Source organism: Lithobates pipiens, unplaced genomic scaffold (genome assembly GCF_037356315.1).
Source record: "Lithobates pipiens isolate NorthernLeopardFrog02 unplaced genomic scaffold, aLitPip1_a1.2 Scaffold_157, whole genome shotgun sequence".
Lineage (NCBI taxonomy): Eukaryota > Metazoa > Chordata > Amphibia > Anura > Ranidae > Lithobates > Lithobates pipiens.
The window spans coordinates 3,597,549-3,613,098 of NW_027507746.1; the positions used below are offsets into that span (position 1 = coordinate 3,597,549).

General features: G+C 45.5%; 1 pseudogene; it reads left to right on the top strand.

The window, feature by feature from the left end:
* Nucleotides 1-384: 384 nt before the first annotated feature.
* The window catches only part of LOC143981421 (alanine--tRNA ligase, mitochondrial-like), a 64,923-nt pseudogene continuing 49,757 nt past the window's right edge, over nucleotides 385-15,550 (top strand).

Genomic DNA, 15,550 nt, shown 5'->3' on the forward strand with positions numbered 1-15,550 from the left:
AGGAGGTGAGTTTTGTTTGAGGGCCCGCGTCGCACGACCGCGCAATTGTCACTTAAAGCGACGCAGCGCCGGATCACAAAAAAGTGCTCCGGTCATTTGGCCAGCCAAATGGTCCGGGGGCTGAAAGCAGGTTAAGAGGGTCCCGGGGGAAGGTGGCTGGAAAGGCCGAGACTTTTTTTTGGTCCCGGTCTTTTCTGTCTGGAGGAGAGATTTGGGGGTCTTATGGGACCATATACCTGTATACAGTATTCCAGGGGCAGCACAGTCCATAACACATGGTGTCATGTAGGTAAATAAGTAAAAAAAAAGATAAAAATAAATAAAAATACGGTAGCTCAGGAGATATATAAAGTTAATTGGTTGCTGAGAATAATGCATGTCGGCATGCTAAGTTTTCCCAACGCGTTTCACGTTAGTACACTCATCGGGGCCCAAATAAGTAAAAAAAAATTATATAAAAAAAAATACGGTAGCTCAGGAGATGTATAACGTTAATTTGTTGCTGGGAATAATGTATGTCGGCATCCTACGTTTTTTTCCCCAACGCGTTTCACGTTAGTACACTCATCAGGGGCCCAAATTCCTTCTTTATATAGGCCTCTCTATGTGGCCAGGCTGTGGAAAAGTCCCACACATGTGGTATCCTAATACTCAGGAGGAGGAGCAGAATTTATTTTGGGGCATTATTTGTGGTATACACATGCCACGTGAGAGAAATAACCTATTACAATGACAATTTTGTGAAAAAAAAGCAAAAAAAAATTCTTAATTTTGCAAAGAATTGTGGGAAAAAAAATGACAACATCAAAAAGCTCACTATGCCTCCTACTAAACACCTTGGAATGTCTACTTTGTAAAAAGGGGTCATTTGGGGGGTATTTGTACTTTCCTGACTTCTTTGGGTCACAAGAAGCGAGATAGTCCACCAGTACATCAGATGTGATCAATTTTGTGCGATTCGCACCACAGCTTGTAGACTCTCTAACTTTCACAAAGACCAAATAATATCCACTAATTTGGGTTATTTTTACCAAAGACATGTAGCAGTATAAATTGTGGCCAAAATTTATGAAGAAAAAAAAAATAATTAGCAAAATTTTATCACAGAAACAAAGAAAAATGCGTGTTTTTTTTAACATTTTTCGGTCTTTTTTCATTTATAGCTCAAAAAAAAAAAAAAAAAAAACCCCAGAGGTGATCAAATACCACCAAAAGAAAGATCTATTTGTGGGAAAAAAAAGGGGAAAAAATGTCATTTGGGTACAGTGTTGCATGACTGAGTAATTGTCATTCAAAATGTGAGAGCACCGAAAGCTGAAAATTGGTCTGGGCAGGAGGGGGGTTTAAAGTGCCCGGTAGGCAAGTGGTTAAAAACAACAGTGTAAAAAAAAAAGAAAAAAGCGTCTTGCCGAGCGCACGTGCAGAAGCGAACACATATTTGTAAGCGGCGGCAAACATATGGAAACGGCGTTCAAACCACACACAGATGTGAGGTATCGCCGCGATCCTTAGAGCGAGAGCGATAATTCTATCCCTAGCCCTCCTCTGTGACTCTACACTGGTAACCAGTAGGATTTTTTTTTTTTTAAACGTCGCCTATGGAGATTTTTAAGGGTAAAAGTTTGTCGCCGTTCCACAAGCGGAGCGCAATATTTTTTTGTTTTTTAAGCGTGACATGTTGGGTATCAATTTACTCGGCAGAACGTCATCTTTCACAATAATAAAAAAAATAGGTTTATTGTCTTATTTTTTATTATTATTTGTTTATTTTTATTATTTTTTACTTTAATAAAATTCTATTTAAAAAAAAAAGTGCGCTTGTATAAGCGCTGTGCAAATACGGCATGACAGAAAGTATTGAGCACCTCCTAATTAATCACGTCTCCGCCTCCGCCTGAGTCTATAATTTTTACTGGACCTGAAAATAACGTCTGGCGCATGCACAGGTAAAGCCGCGTGAAAGGGCTGTTAACGACGTCGCCAAACCCGGATGTGACGCAGGGTCGAGGGATTTTCATAAGTCTAGATTCTTTTTTTATTTTTATTTTTTTAGAACACCGGAATTCATCTGCCCTTAGTTCAGGCATCAACAGCAGGAGGGTGTGGCTTAACTGAGAAAACCACTCCCTCCCACCGCGAAGACTCCTAGGATGTATGACATCACAGTTAATAAAGAAATGTAAAAAAAAAATAATACAAATAATAATAATAAAATAAAAAAAGTGTAAAATAAATAAATAAACAAATCTCCCGTAGTTTCCTCTGTATTTAGTGATGAGAGCGGGGTGAGGAATAATCATTTATCGATTGAGAGACGGAAGGATCCACTTCAATTATACATTAGATATAAAAAAAAATACAAATAAATAAACATTAGATATAAAAAACAAAAAAACAAACAAATCACAATAAATAAATAAATAAACATTGGATATAAAAAAATACAAAAAAAAACAAAAAATAAATAAATATACATTAGATATAAAAAATACAAATAAAATACAAAAAATAAATATAGATGATACACAAAAATATAAAATAAACCAATTTTTTTTTTAATGTATAAATGTACAAAAAATAATCAATATAGAGAAAATATGAATAAAACCCTATGGTGGAGGATGTGATCACCACCCCTGGGGGGGTCCTCCATATATTGTGGAGGGGACATGTGGTGAGTATTTATTTTGGATATGAAAACTGTAATGTGATTGGTTGGTTGCTGGTCTTGTCACTTCGTGTCTCCCCTTCACACATTACATATAGAAGGTGGCCTGTCAGGCCGCTCTGTAGAATTGTGTCCGGACATGGACAATAAAGTTGTTCGGTACAAACTCTTCCAATCAGCGCCCGGCGTTCCGCGCATGCGCCCTCCACCTCGCCAGTCCCAAGATGGCGGCCCCCTGCCGGTTGCTCGGAGTCTCCTCCGCCTGGTTCTCCGCCCGCCGGCGCCTGTCCTCCCCGCCGAGCTCTGCCGCCGTCCGCAGCACCTTCCTCCGGTACCTGGAGGAAAGACACGGACACCGGCACGTCCCGTCCCGTCCTCCGCCGTCCGCCCTCGGGGGGACCCCACACTCCTATTCGTCAACGCCGGCATGAACCAGGTGATGTCACATGACAGGGGGCGGGGCCGGGAGGGTTGTCATGGTGAAGGAAGCTGCTGGGCGGTGTCTGTGTAAGATTGACAGCTGAGAGGGGCCAATGAGGGGGTTGTGTAATCTATTTATTATGACCCCGAACCAGGAAGTGTAGACGGGGTGACCCCAAACCAGGAAGTGTAGACGGGGTGACCGCTCTCTCATCATCATCATCATTATTATCAATTATAGTTTCCACCTCATCCCTTTATTATTATGTGCCCCGGATTAAAGGGGTGAGGTGACATCTCTACGATCTATAACATATTGTTGTTTGTTTGTTTTTATATATTTATTATTGCTAATATTATTTATTTTTTTAATTATTCATTTCATTAAAAAAATATATATTTTTTATTACTACCTCATTTTATTCTTATTTATTATTATAAATTGTTGTTTTTATTTCTTCTTTATTAGTATTTATTATATATAAATGATATGTAAACATCGGTGATCTATAATACAATCACACAGACAATAAATCGGTGATCAGGAGAGTCCGGAATAAACATCGGGATGTGCAGCAAATATATAATATATTCTGTGTGATCTCTGATACCGAAATCTCCCCTCCACCCCGCCGGTGACCCCTCTCACCAAATACCCCATGTTAGCCCAACATACCCCACTGTACCTCACATTGTCCTGCTGTACCCCACCATACCCGGTCGTACCCCACCATACCTCACATTACCCCATCATACCCCGCCATACTCCAAAGTACCCCGACTTACACCACTGTACCCCACCCTACACCACTGTACCCCACATTACCCCCCCATACCCCAAAGTACCCGGTCATACCCCACCATGTGTATGTAGGTTAGCTGTGAGATTGGTGGGGAGCAAATTCCTTCAACAGCTCTCCCTGCTGATTGGACATTCTACCCCACTGGGGGTGGGGGGAATTGTCCCGACTGTTGCCTGTGTATCGGTCTTTCAATAAAGAGTTCTTGGTGGTCGGCAACCAAAGCTGAATACTGCCTAGTTTGTGGTTGCATGTGGTGGGGAAGATCTGATATCAGACGGGGAGGAAGTGGTATATGGTGAAAGCACTCAGGCGGCGGGTGGGACGTTGCATTACGGAGAGCGGGTAGGGTGGTTGTGTAAGTATTTCCCGGTGCCATCATCAACAGACACCAGGGAGGGTGCGCAGACAGGTGGGGGATGTGCAGTAGGTCGGACCTTCATCTTCCCAGGAGTATTTCACAAGATTTCAATTGGTCTGTTAGGCTACACCATGTACTCTGGTTGCACCATGAGACCCCCCATCATTGTGGCAGAAGGTGGTTACCCCGAGGAGGATGTCCTCTGTGGGTGTTTACAAGGGTGAATGTGCTTTGTGTTCCCGTCCATCATTCATGTGGTCATTTTACAGGCAGAGGCCCTAACACCGGCAATCTGCAGAGCTGGGGCTGGCAATCTCCGAGATCAGAAGAAGCTGCAACCCGTAAACTCCTTGCTACACTTAGGTCATGCTTGTGCATGTGCAGGGCTCCCGGAGTCTACTTACTCCATGTCTACCATCAACTCTCCTTGTTTTCACTAAGAGGAGGGGACAGCCTAGTGGGGTCTACCGTGGTCTAGTCAGGACCTTCTGTACTCGGATTTGGGCAATAACCCACCCCGAGGCTGAACTAGAAACATTAGATGTGGATCCGGCAACATTCAATGGATGGGCTCCTAGATGTAACCTCCATGCAAGGGTTGCATGGACCATTCAATGGATGGGCTCCTAGGCGTGACCTCCATGTAAGGGTTGCATGGACCTTTCAATGGATGGGCTCCTAGGCGTGACCTCCATGTAAGGGTTTCATGGACCCTTCCATGGACGGGCTCCTAGGAGTGACCTCCATGTAAGGGTTGCATGGACCATTCAATGGACGGGCTCCTAGGCGGGACCTCCATGTAAGGGTTGCATGGACCATTCAATGGACGGGCTCCTAGGCGGGACCTCCATGTAAGGGTTTCATGGACCCTTCCATGGACGGGCTCCTAGGAGTGACCTCCATGTAAGGGTTGCATGGACCATTCAATGGACGGGCTCCTAGGCGGGACCTCCATATAAGGATTGCATTGACCCCCCCCCGCCAGATTGCGGTGATCTCTGCCGCTTACTGGAGCCGTCGGTAGCGGTGGAGACAATTGGGTCCTCTCCCCCTCAGTGCCTGGATGTTGGGTGAGGGAAAGACGGCCCCGCCCATCTCCATAGCATTGGAGGGTGGGCGAGCGGAGGGCAAGGGAGCGGAGTGGAGGGCGAGCGGAGTGGAGGTCGAGCCTTACAAGTTGGGTTTCGGGTCCGCCAAGAGCGCACTACATTGCGTTACCACCGTGAGCTCCCCACTGTGGAAATTTTATGTTGAAGTGCCTTTGTTTTGATGAAAAGGATGGAAGTGCAATAATTGAAGATTTCATGGGTTGTTTTAATAAATAGTTTTACTATATTTCACTATTGGAAGCACCTTTTTATCTTTACATGGTGCAGTGAGAATTGTTTATCCCTTTCATGACTTAAGCCTATTTCTGACCTTTGATGTTTACAAGTTAAAATCCGTATTTTTTGCTAGAAAATTACTTAAACCCCCCCCCAAACATTTTATATATATTTTTTTATTTTTAGCAGAGAATCTAGAGAATAAAACAGCGATTGTTGCAATATTTTATGTCACACAGTATTTGTGCAGCGGCGTTTTAAATACAACTTTTTGGGGAAAAGGGACATTTTCATGAATTAAAAAAAAAAACATTATAATTGCACACACTCGTGGAATGGCGACAAACTACGGTACCTAAAAAAAAAAAATCTCCATAGACGATGCTTTAATTTATTTTCCGGTTACCAGGTTAGAGTTACAGAGGAGGTCTAGTGCTAGAATTATTGCTCTCGCTCTGACGATCGCGGCGATACCTCACATGTGTGATTTGAACACCGTTTACATATGCGGGCGCGACTTCCGTATGCGTTTTCTTTGCTGCGTGAGCTCGCGGTGACAGGGGCGGTTCAAAAAAATAAATTCTTATTTATTTTAAAATTAATTAATTGTTTTAAAATAAATATATAAATAAAAAAAAATGTATCACTTTTATTGCTGTCACAAGGAATATAAACATCCCTTGTGACAGTAATAGGTGGTGACAGGTCCTCTTTAAGGAGAAATCGGAAGACCTCCAATCCCTCCTTTGCACTTCAAAGTATTTAAATCACCATTTTTAAAAACCGGTGCCATTGACAGCCGAATAAAGAGGAAGTGACGTCATGACGTCACTTACGTGTTTTTGATTCGGAGGCTGGAATGAAGCCGCTTACAGCTCCATCCCAGTCTGTCCCTAGCCGCCAGAAGCAGCGGATTGTTGATCGGGGTTCCCGTTGGAACCCGTTGTTCATTTATATTGTTTTATGTTTTACCAAGATCACTACCATGAATTACCCCTAGGGGTCAGTGACATTCAGGTTATCTTCATACCATATCTATATCATCATTACACCCACAGGCCTCCATTCAAGTCCCGACCCGACCCCCTCTTTGGTTCCTATATAGGAGGCTTGTCGGTGTATAGTTTCTGGTAGAGACTGGTCATACCCCTCCTTGCCTAATCGCTGCTAATCCTGTAGAAGCTTTTTAAGTGAAAACGTTTGTCACCGTTCTACCAGCGGGGCGCAATTTTCAAGCGTGACGCGTTGGGTATTAATTTACTCGGTGTAACAACATTATCTTTTATTTTTAACTCAAAAAAAGTGTATTTTTTTCCCAAAAAATTGTGTTTGTAAGATCGCCGTGCAAATACGGTGTGACATAAAGTAATGCAACAACCGCCATTTTATTCTCTAGGGTGTCTGAAAAAAAAAGATGGATTCGAATGTGATGACATACGACCGGACTAGAATAAGGAAGTTCATAGCCAGTAGCCAATAGCTGCCCTAGCCTCGGTTTTCGTCCGTCGGACTAGCATACAGACGAGCACATTTTTTTATTTTTTTTTTTTATTTTTTTTTTCAAGTCCATCGCAAAGATTTGAAACGTGTTTAATTTCTGGGTCTGTCTGACTTTTTTGGGGACAGAAAAGTCCGCTGGAGCGCCACACACGATCGAATTGTCCGATGGATTCCGGTCCGCCAGACCTAGTGCGTCAAAGTCCAATCGTGTGTACGCGGCATTCGTTTTCTTTATATAGCACACACCGAGGTGGGAGATGGACAAAGCCTCCCAGCTCATAACAAGTCCAAATCTAGAGGTAAAGGAAATCTTCTGACACCTTTTTGGAGAAGCCCTGAAGTGTGCAACTAAACGCAATCATAGAGCCAACGCCTGATGGGTTTTACTTCCTCTTTATTCCCCTGCATAGTGAAAGCATAATGGGCTGCTCTGCATCACCTTGCATACTCTGCATCGCATCGCATACTCTGCATCGCATACTCTGCATCGCATCGCATACTCTGCATCGCATACTCTGCATCGCCTTGCATACTCTGCATCGCATTGCATACTCTGCATCACATTCTCTGCATCGCCTTGCATACTCTGCATCACATTCTCTGCATCGCCTCGCATACTCTGCATCACATACTCTGCATCGCCTTGCATACTCTGCATCCCATCGCATACTCACCCATTATGTGGCACTTCCCTGCAAACGAAGCCTGCGATGTCCGCACTGGTGGAAGTGTCCATCTTCACCCCTCTTCCCTCCAGGACCACGGACTCCCGCTCTGTAACTGGCGCCACGCTAGCGGCCAAAAAGCAACGCTAAAACTAGCGGCGCTTTACCGCCACCGCTCTCACCGCCCCAGTGTGAACGAAGCCTTAAAGTGGTTGTAAAAAAAAAAAAACCCTTACACACCAGTTTTTCCCTACAGGTAAGTCTATAATAAGGCCTATAATGAGACTTACCTGTAGGTACTGGAAACATCTCCAAAACTTGGACACATTTAGGGGGATATTTACCATATACGCGCGTGCCGACATCATCAGCGCGTGTGCACTGAGGTGCCGTATCTACAGGGCCCCATGCTGTGGCCATCTGCTCCCACGGTCCACGGGCCCCAGAAGGAAGAGGGGTGAAGATGGACACGGCCACCATTGGGGACATCGCGGGCTTCGTTTGCTGGTAAGTGACACATAATGGGCTAGTGCCTACTAGGTACGAGATCTGCCACAGAAGAGCTGCCCTGTTAGTAGTAGTAATTATTTTAATAATATTGGCAATATTATAATATATATTATTTATAATATTAATATTGTTGTTGCTATAATTATGCATTATTTATTTTTTTCAAATATTTGCATTATTACCATTATTATTCCAATGTAATATTATTATTTTTTTATTAAGATTTTTTTTTTATTAAGATTTATTATTGATAATACTGTTGTTGTTTATTTTTTGTATTAGTGGAAAATGTCGTTTTTTTTATTTTATTACTAATAATAATCATCATAAAGTAATAATAACAATACATTGCAGTAGTAATTAAAAAAAAAATATAAATAAAAAATAAAAATAAATTAAAAAAAAAAAAAAAAAATATATATATATATATATATATATATATATTATATATTTATTATTATATAATTTTGATTTTTTTATTATTATTTATATATTTTTTATTAATTACTACTGCAATGTATTGTTGTTATTACTTTATGATGATTATTATTAGTAATAAAATAAAAAAAAATAATAATAGTATTTTTCAATAATATTGTTATTAGTCTGGGGTCACCTACAGAAGCAGTGTATTTATCCACACAGCACCAAGACCTTCACCCAATCACCATGGAATACAGGCAGATACTGATTGTCCAAGAACAGGATGGGAGGTGGTGCGATAGTCATGGCATCCCCCCCTGACCTTCATACAGCATCCTATCCTTGGTTGATCCTTCTAGTCACACGGCTGAAGGTGTGACTTGTTGTCAGATCTTAGGGGATTGAGATGTGTAGATGGCAGTAAATGTTGATGGACGGATGGTGTTGAAGGCCCCTCACTCTTGGTTCCAGGATGGTGGTTCCAGTGTGACAGAGATGGCCACTTTCACATCTTCTGGAAACCAGTTGTCCTCTGTGTCCAAAATGTGACCACATAATATCTACAAGGTCAGGAAATACCGGACCATTGGAGTAACGGAGTCATCCCGAATGTAGCCAGAGTGTCTGAGAAACTCAGGAGAATACTAAACCAACATCTCATCCCTGTGTCCTTCAAACCCAACAAAACACTGAGCCAGAAGCCATCCAGAAGACCTGACACAAGTGTGGAAGACACGGGATGTCTTTGGCCCCCCACCTCTATTCATGGATGGTTGTTCCAATGTGACAGAGATGGCCACTTTCACCTTTAATGGAAACCAGTTGTCCTCTCTATCCAAAATGTGACTTCATAATAATATCTACAAGGTCAGGAAATACCGGACCATTGGAGTAACGGAGTCATCCCGAATGTAGCCGGAATGTCGGAGAATATTTAACCAACATCTCATCCCTGTGTCCTTCAAACCCAACAAAACACTGAGCCAGAAGCCACCCAGAAGAGGGATGTCTTTGGCCCCCCCCACCTCTATTCATGGATGGTGGTTCCAATGTGACAGAGATGGCCACTTTCACCTCTAATGGAAACCAGTTGTCCTCTCTATCCAAAATGTGTCTTCAACATCTACAAGATCAGGAAATACTCCTCTGGACCATTGAACAAAGAAAAGAAGCAGAACACAAGGAGTAACGGAGTCACCCTGAATAGCTGGAGTGTTGGAAAAACTCAGAAGGATTTTCAACAAACATCTCATCCCGGTGTCTATCAAGCCCAGCGATACTGAAGCTTCAACATCCTAAAGACCCAACACCAGGGACGTAACAAGGTAGGTGCAGTGCACAAAGATCTCCACATTGGGTATTCAACCTCCCAACACACCAATAGCCTGACATAGGAGACTGAATTCTATAGGTCAGCAGTCTTCATACATTGCAAGGAAAAAGGACATAAAGTACTTCTGAGGACTGTGAGGTCGTATTTTGGTCAGAGAGGACCACTGGTATGGAAGAGGCCATCTACATCACACTGGAGCAACCATCCATGCAGGGCTGGTGCAAGGATTTTTGACACCCTAGGCAAAACCTAATTTTGCTGCCCCTCTTGGCTCCACCCCTAACTCCACCCCCTATGCCCTGCCCATGTATACCCCACCTTTTTGATGAAGCACCCATCAAATGCAGCCTCACCAGTGCCCATCAAATGCAGCCTACCAGCGCCCATCAAATGCAGCCTACCAGCGCCCATCAAATGCAGCCTACCAGCTCCCATCAAATGCAGCATACCAGTTTCCATCAAATACAGCATACCAGCGCCCATCAAATGCAGCCTCACCAGCGCCCATCAAATGCAGCATACCAGCTCCCATCAAATGCAGCATACCAGTTCCCATCAAATGCAGCCTCACCAGCGCCCATCAAATGCAGCCTCACCAGCGCCCATCAAATGCAGCCTCACCAGCGCCCATCAAATGCAGCATACCAGCGCCCATCAAATGCAGCATACCAGCGCCCATCAAATGCAGCCTCACCAGCGCCCATCAAATGCAGCCTCACCAGCGCCCATCAAATGCAGCATACCAGCGCCCATCAAATGCAGCCTCACCAGCGCCCATCAAATGCAGCCTCACCAGCGCCCATCAAATGCAGCATACCAGCTCCCATCAAATGCAGAATAACAGCTCCAATCAAATGCAGAATACCAGCGCCTCTCAATGAATGTTTGCTTGCTTTCATTCATTCGGGAGTTGTGACGCGGCCCTCCACCACTGCTGTGCCTCTGACACTATGCGAAGGAAGCAGCGGCTGCCTGCTGATGCTGAAACTTAGTCGCTTGCTGCAGAGAGAAGAGAGTAGAAAGACCAGTGGCCGGGCGTCCCCCCTAGGCAGCAGTGCGTGCCCTAAGCAGCTGCCTAGTTTGCCTAGTGGTAGCACCGGCCCTGCATCCATGAATAGAGGTGAGGGTCAAAGGCATTGCATGTCTTCCACCTTTTGTGTTGGGTCTTCTGGATCTCCAAGCTTCTGTCTCAGTGTATTTCTGGGCTTGAAGAACACGGGGCTCAGATGTTTACTAAAGACCCTTCTGAGTTCTCCCGACACTCCAGCTACATATAAGATGACTATATTACTTTGTGTCTTCTGCTTCTCCCCTCTTTTTTCGATGGGCCCATGTTTCCATGTTTTTCTTGACCTTGTGGATGTTATAAAGCGAACATTTCTGGACAGAGGACAATGCCCCAACATAGGAGGGTGAATTCTAGAGGTCAGGACTCGGCGGTCTTCCTACACGTTAAAGAAAAAGGATATACTGTACTTTTGAGGCCACTGAGTTTCTCAGTTCGGTCAGAGAGGACAACTGGTTTACACGAGGCATCAAAAAGGCCATCTACATCAAATTGGAACCACCATCATTGAATTGGGGAAGGGGCATTCTACACCATCTGTCACCATATATAATGCCACATTAACGGTTTACACATTCAGTCACGTGATATGGAGGATTAACACCTATGCAGACATACTGACTCCAAAGATGGGATGATGTACTGTAACTAGAACAAGGTGGCTCCACAATTCTCACACCTTCGTCCTGTTTTTGGACCATCAACATCTACACCTTCCATGGTGATTCCATCATAATGGGATCATCCTTGGAATAAATAATGAAGGGGCCATGACCAGGGTATAGATGGGGTAATGGGAAAAAAAGCTTGGAGAAGCTTCAAAAGGTCTTCAACATTCCAGAACATGTCCAGGTGGTGGAATGCATTTTATACATGCTGAATATTCTTGTCTGTTTATATGACTCAGGGGGGTCGGTTACATCCATGGTAATGTGGTATACTCTTTCAGTTTAAGCCGGTCTTCCTGGGCACAGTGGACCCTCGTAGTGAGATGGCGCAATACCGCAGGGTGGTGAACAGCCAGAAGTGTGTGCGAGCCGGGGGGAAGCACAACGACCTGGAGGATGTGGGCCGAGACGTCTACCATCACACCTTCTTCGAGATGCTGGGGAACTGGTCATTTGGTGATTACTTCAAGGTATGAAGATAAGTTGTGGGCACTTTGGAGTGTTGTCCTCCATGTATTAGCTATGGAGGGTTCACAGCTTTTCAGCAGCACCCAACTACCCCAGATTGAGGAAGGAGATCCACCTACAGAGCTTGTCTCTAACTAGACATTGCTGTAGAGCACTGACCACCCCAGACTGAGGCAGGAGATCCACCCACAGAGCTTGTCTCTAACTAGACATTGCTGTAGAGCACTGACCACCCCAGATTCAGAAAGGAGACCCACCCACAGAGATTCCGTCTCTCACCAGACATTGCTGTAGAGCACTGACCACCCCAGATTCAGGAAGGAGACCCACCCACTGACATTCCGTCTCTCACCAGACATTGCTGTAGAGCACTGACCACCCCAGATTGAGGAAGGAGACCCACCCACAGAGCTTCCATCTCTAACTAGACATTGCTGTAGAGCACTGACCACCCCAGATTGAGGAAGGAGACCCACCCACAGAGCTTGTCTCTAACTAGACATTGCTGTAGAGCACTGACCACCCCAGATTCAGGAAGGATACCCACCCACAGAGATTCCGTCTCTCACCAGACATTGCTGTAGAGCACTGACCACCCCAGATTCAGGAAGGAGACCCACCCACGGAGCTTGTCTCTAACTAGACATTGCTGTAGAGCACTGACCACCCCAGATTCAGGAAGAAGACCCACACACTGAGATTCCGTCTTTTACCAGACATTACTGTAGAGCACTGACCAACCCAGATTCAGGAAGGAGACCCAACCACAGAGCTTGTCTCTAACTAGACATTGCTGTAGAGCACCGACCACCCCAGATTCAGGAAGGAGACCCACCCACTGAGATTCCGTCTCTCACCAGACATTGCTGTAGAGCACTGACCACCCCAGATTCAGGAAGAAGACCCACACACTGAGATTCCGTCTTTTACCAGACATTACTGTAGAGCACTGACCAACCCAGATTCAGGAAGGAGACCCACCCACGGAGCTTGTCTCTAACTAGACATTGCTGTAGAGCACCGACCACACCAGATTCAGGAAGAAGACCCAACCACAGAGCTTGTCTCTAACTAGATATTGCTCTAGAGCACTGACCACCCCAGATTCAGGAAGGAGACCCACCCACTGAGATTCCGTCTCTCACCAGACATTGCTGTAGAGCACTGACCATCCCAAATTGAGGAAGGAGACCCACCCACAGAGCTTGTCTCTAACTAGACATTGCTGTAGAGCACTGACCACCCCAGATTCAGGAAGGAGACCCACCCACTGAGATTCCGTCTCTCACCAGACATTACTGTAGAGCACTGACCACCCCAGATTCAGGAAGGAGACCCACCTACAGAGATTCCGTCTCTCACCAGACATTGCTGTAGAGCACTGACCACCCCAGATTCAGGAAGGAGACCCACCCACTGAGATTCCGTCTCTCACCAGACATTGCTGTAGAGCACTGACCATCCCAAATTGAGGAAGGAGACCCACCCACAGAGCTTGTCTCTAAATAGACATTGCTCTAGAGCACTGACCACCCCAGATTCAGGAAGGAGACCCACCCACTGAGATTCCGTCTCTCACCAGACATTACTGTAGAGCACTGACCAACCCAGATTCAGGAAGGAGACCCACCCACAGAGCTTGTCTCTAACTAGACATTGCTGTAGAGCACTGACCACCCCAGATTCAGGAAGAAGACCCACACCCACACACTGAGATTCCGTCTTTTACCAGACATTACTGTAGAGCACTGACCAACCCAGATTCAGGAAGGAGACCCACCCACGGAGCTTGTCTCTAACTAGACATTGCTGTAGAGCACCGACCACACCAGATTCAGGAAGGAGACCCACCCACAGAGATTCCATCTCTAACTAGACATTGCTGTAGAGCACTGACCACTCCAGATTCAGGAAGGAGACCCACCCACAGAGATTCCGTCTCTCACCAGACATTGCTGTAGAGCACTGACCATCCCAAATTGAGGAAGGAGACCCACCCACAGAGCTTGTCTCTAACTAGACATTGCTGTAGAGCACCGACCACACCAGATTCAGGAAGAAGACCCACCCACTGAGATTCCGTCTCTCACCAGACATTGCTGTAGAGCACTGACCACCCCAGATTCAGGAAGGAGACCCACCCACAGAGATTGCGTCTCTCACCAGACATTGCTGTAGAGCACTGACCATCCCAAATTGAGGAAGGAGACCCACCCACAGAGCTTGTCTCTAACTAGACATTGCTGTAGAGCACCGACCACACCAGATTCAGGAAGAAGACCCAACCACAGAGCTTGTCTCTAACTAGACATTGCTCTAGAGCAGTGACCACCCCAGATTCAGGAAGGAGACCCACCCACTGAGATTCCGTCTCTCACCAGACATTGCTGTAGAGCACTGACCACCCCAGATTCAGGAAGGAAACCCACCCACAGAGATTCCGTCTCTCACCAGACATTGCTGTAGAGCACTGACCATCCCAAATTGAGGAAGGAGACCCACCCACAGAGCTTGTCTCTAAATAGACATTGCTCTAGAGCACTGACCACCCCAGATTCAGTAAGAAGACCCACACACTGAGATTCCGTCTCTCACCAGACATTGCTGTAGAGCACTGACCAACCCAGATTCAGGAAGGAGACCCACCCACAGAGCTTGTCTCTAACTAGATATTGCTGTATAGCACCAACCACCCCAAATTGAGGAAGAAGACCCACCCACAGAGCTTGTCTCTAACTAGACATTGCTGTAGAGCACTGACCACCCCAGATTCAGGAAGGAGACCCACCCACTGAGATTTCGTCTCTCACCAGACATTGCTGTAGAGCACTGACCACCCCAAATTGATTAAGGAGACCCACCCACAGAGCTTGTCTCTAAATAGACATTGCTGTAGAGCACTGACCACACCAGATTAAGGAAGGAGACCCACCCACTGAGCTTGTCTCTAAATAGACATTGCTGTAGAGCACTGACCACCCCAGATTCAGGAAGGAGACCCACCCACTGAGATTCCGTCTCTCACCAGACATTGCTATAGAGCACTGACCACCCCAGATTCAGGAAGGAGACCCACCCACTGAGATTCCCTCTCTCACCAGACATTGCTGTAGAGCACTGACCAACCCAGATTCAGGAAGGAGACCCACCCACAGAGCTTGTCTTTAACTAGACATTGCTGTAGAGCACTGACCACCCCAGATTCAGGAAGGAGACCCACCCACAGAGATTTCGTCTCTCACCAGACATTGCTGTAGAGCACTTACCACCCCAGATTCAGGAAGGAGACCCACCCACAGAGCTTCAGTCTCTCACCAGACATTACTGTAGAGCACTGACCACC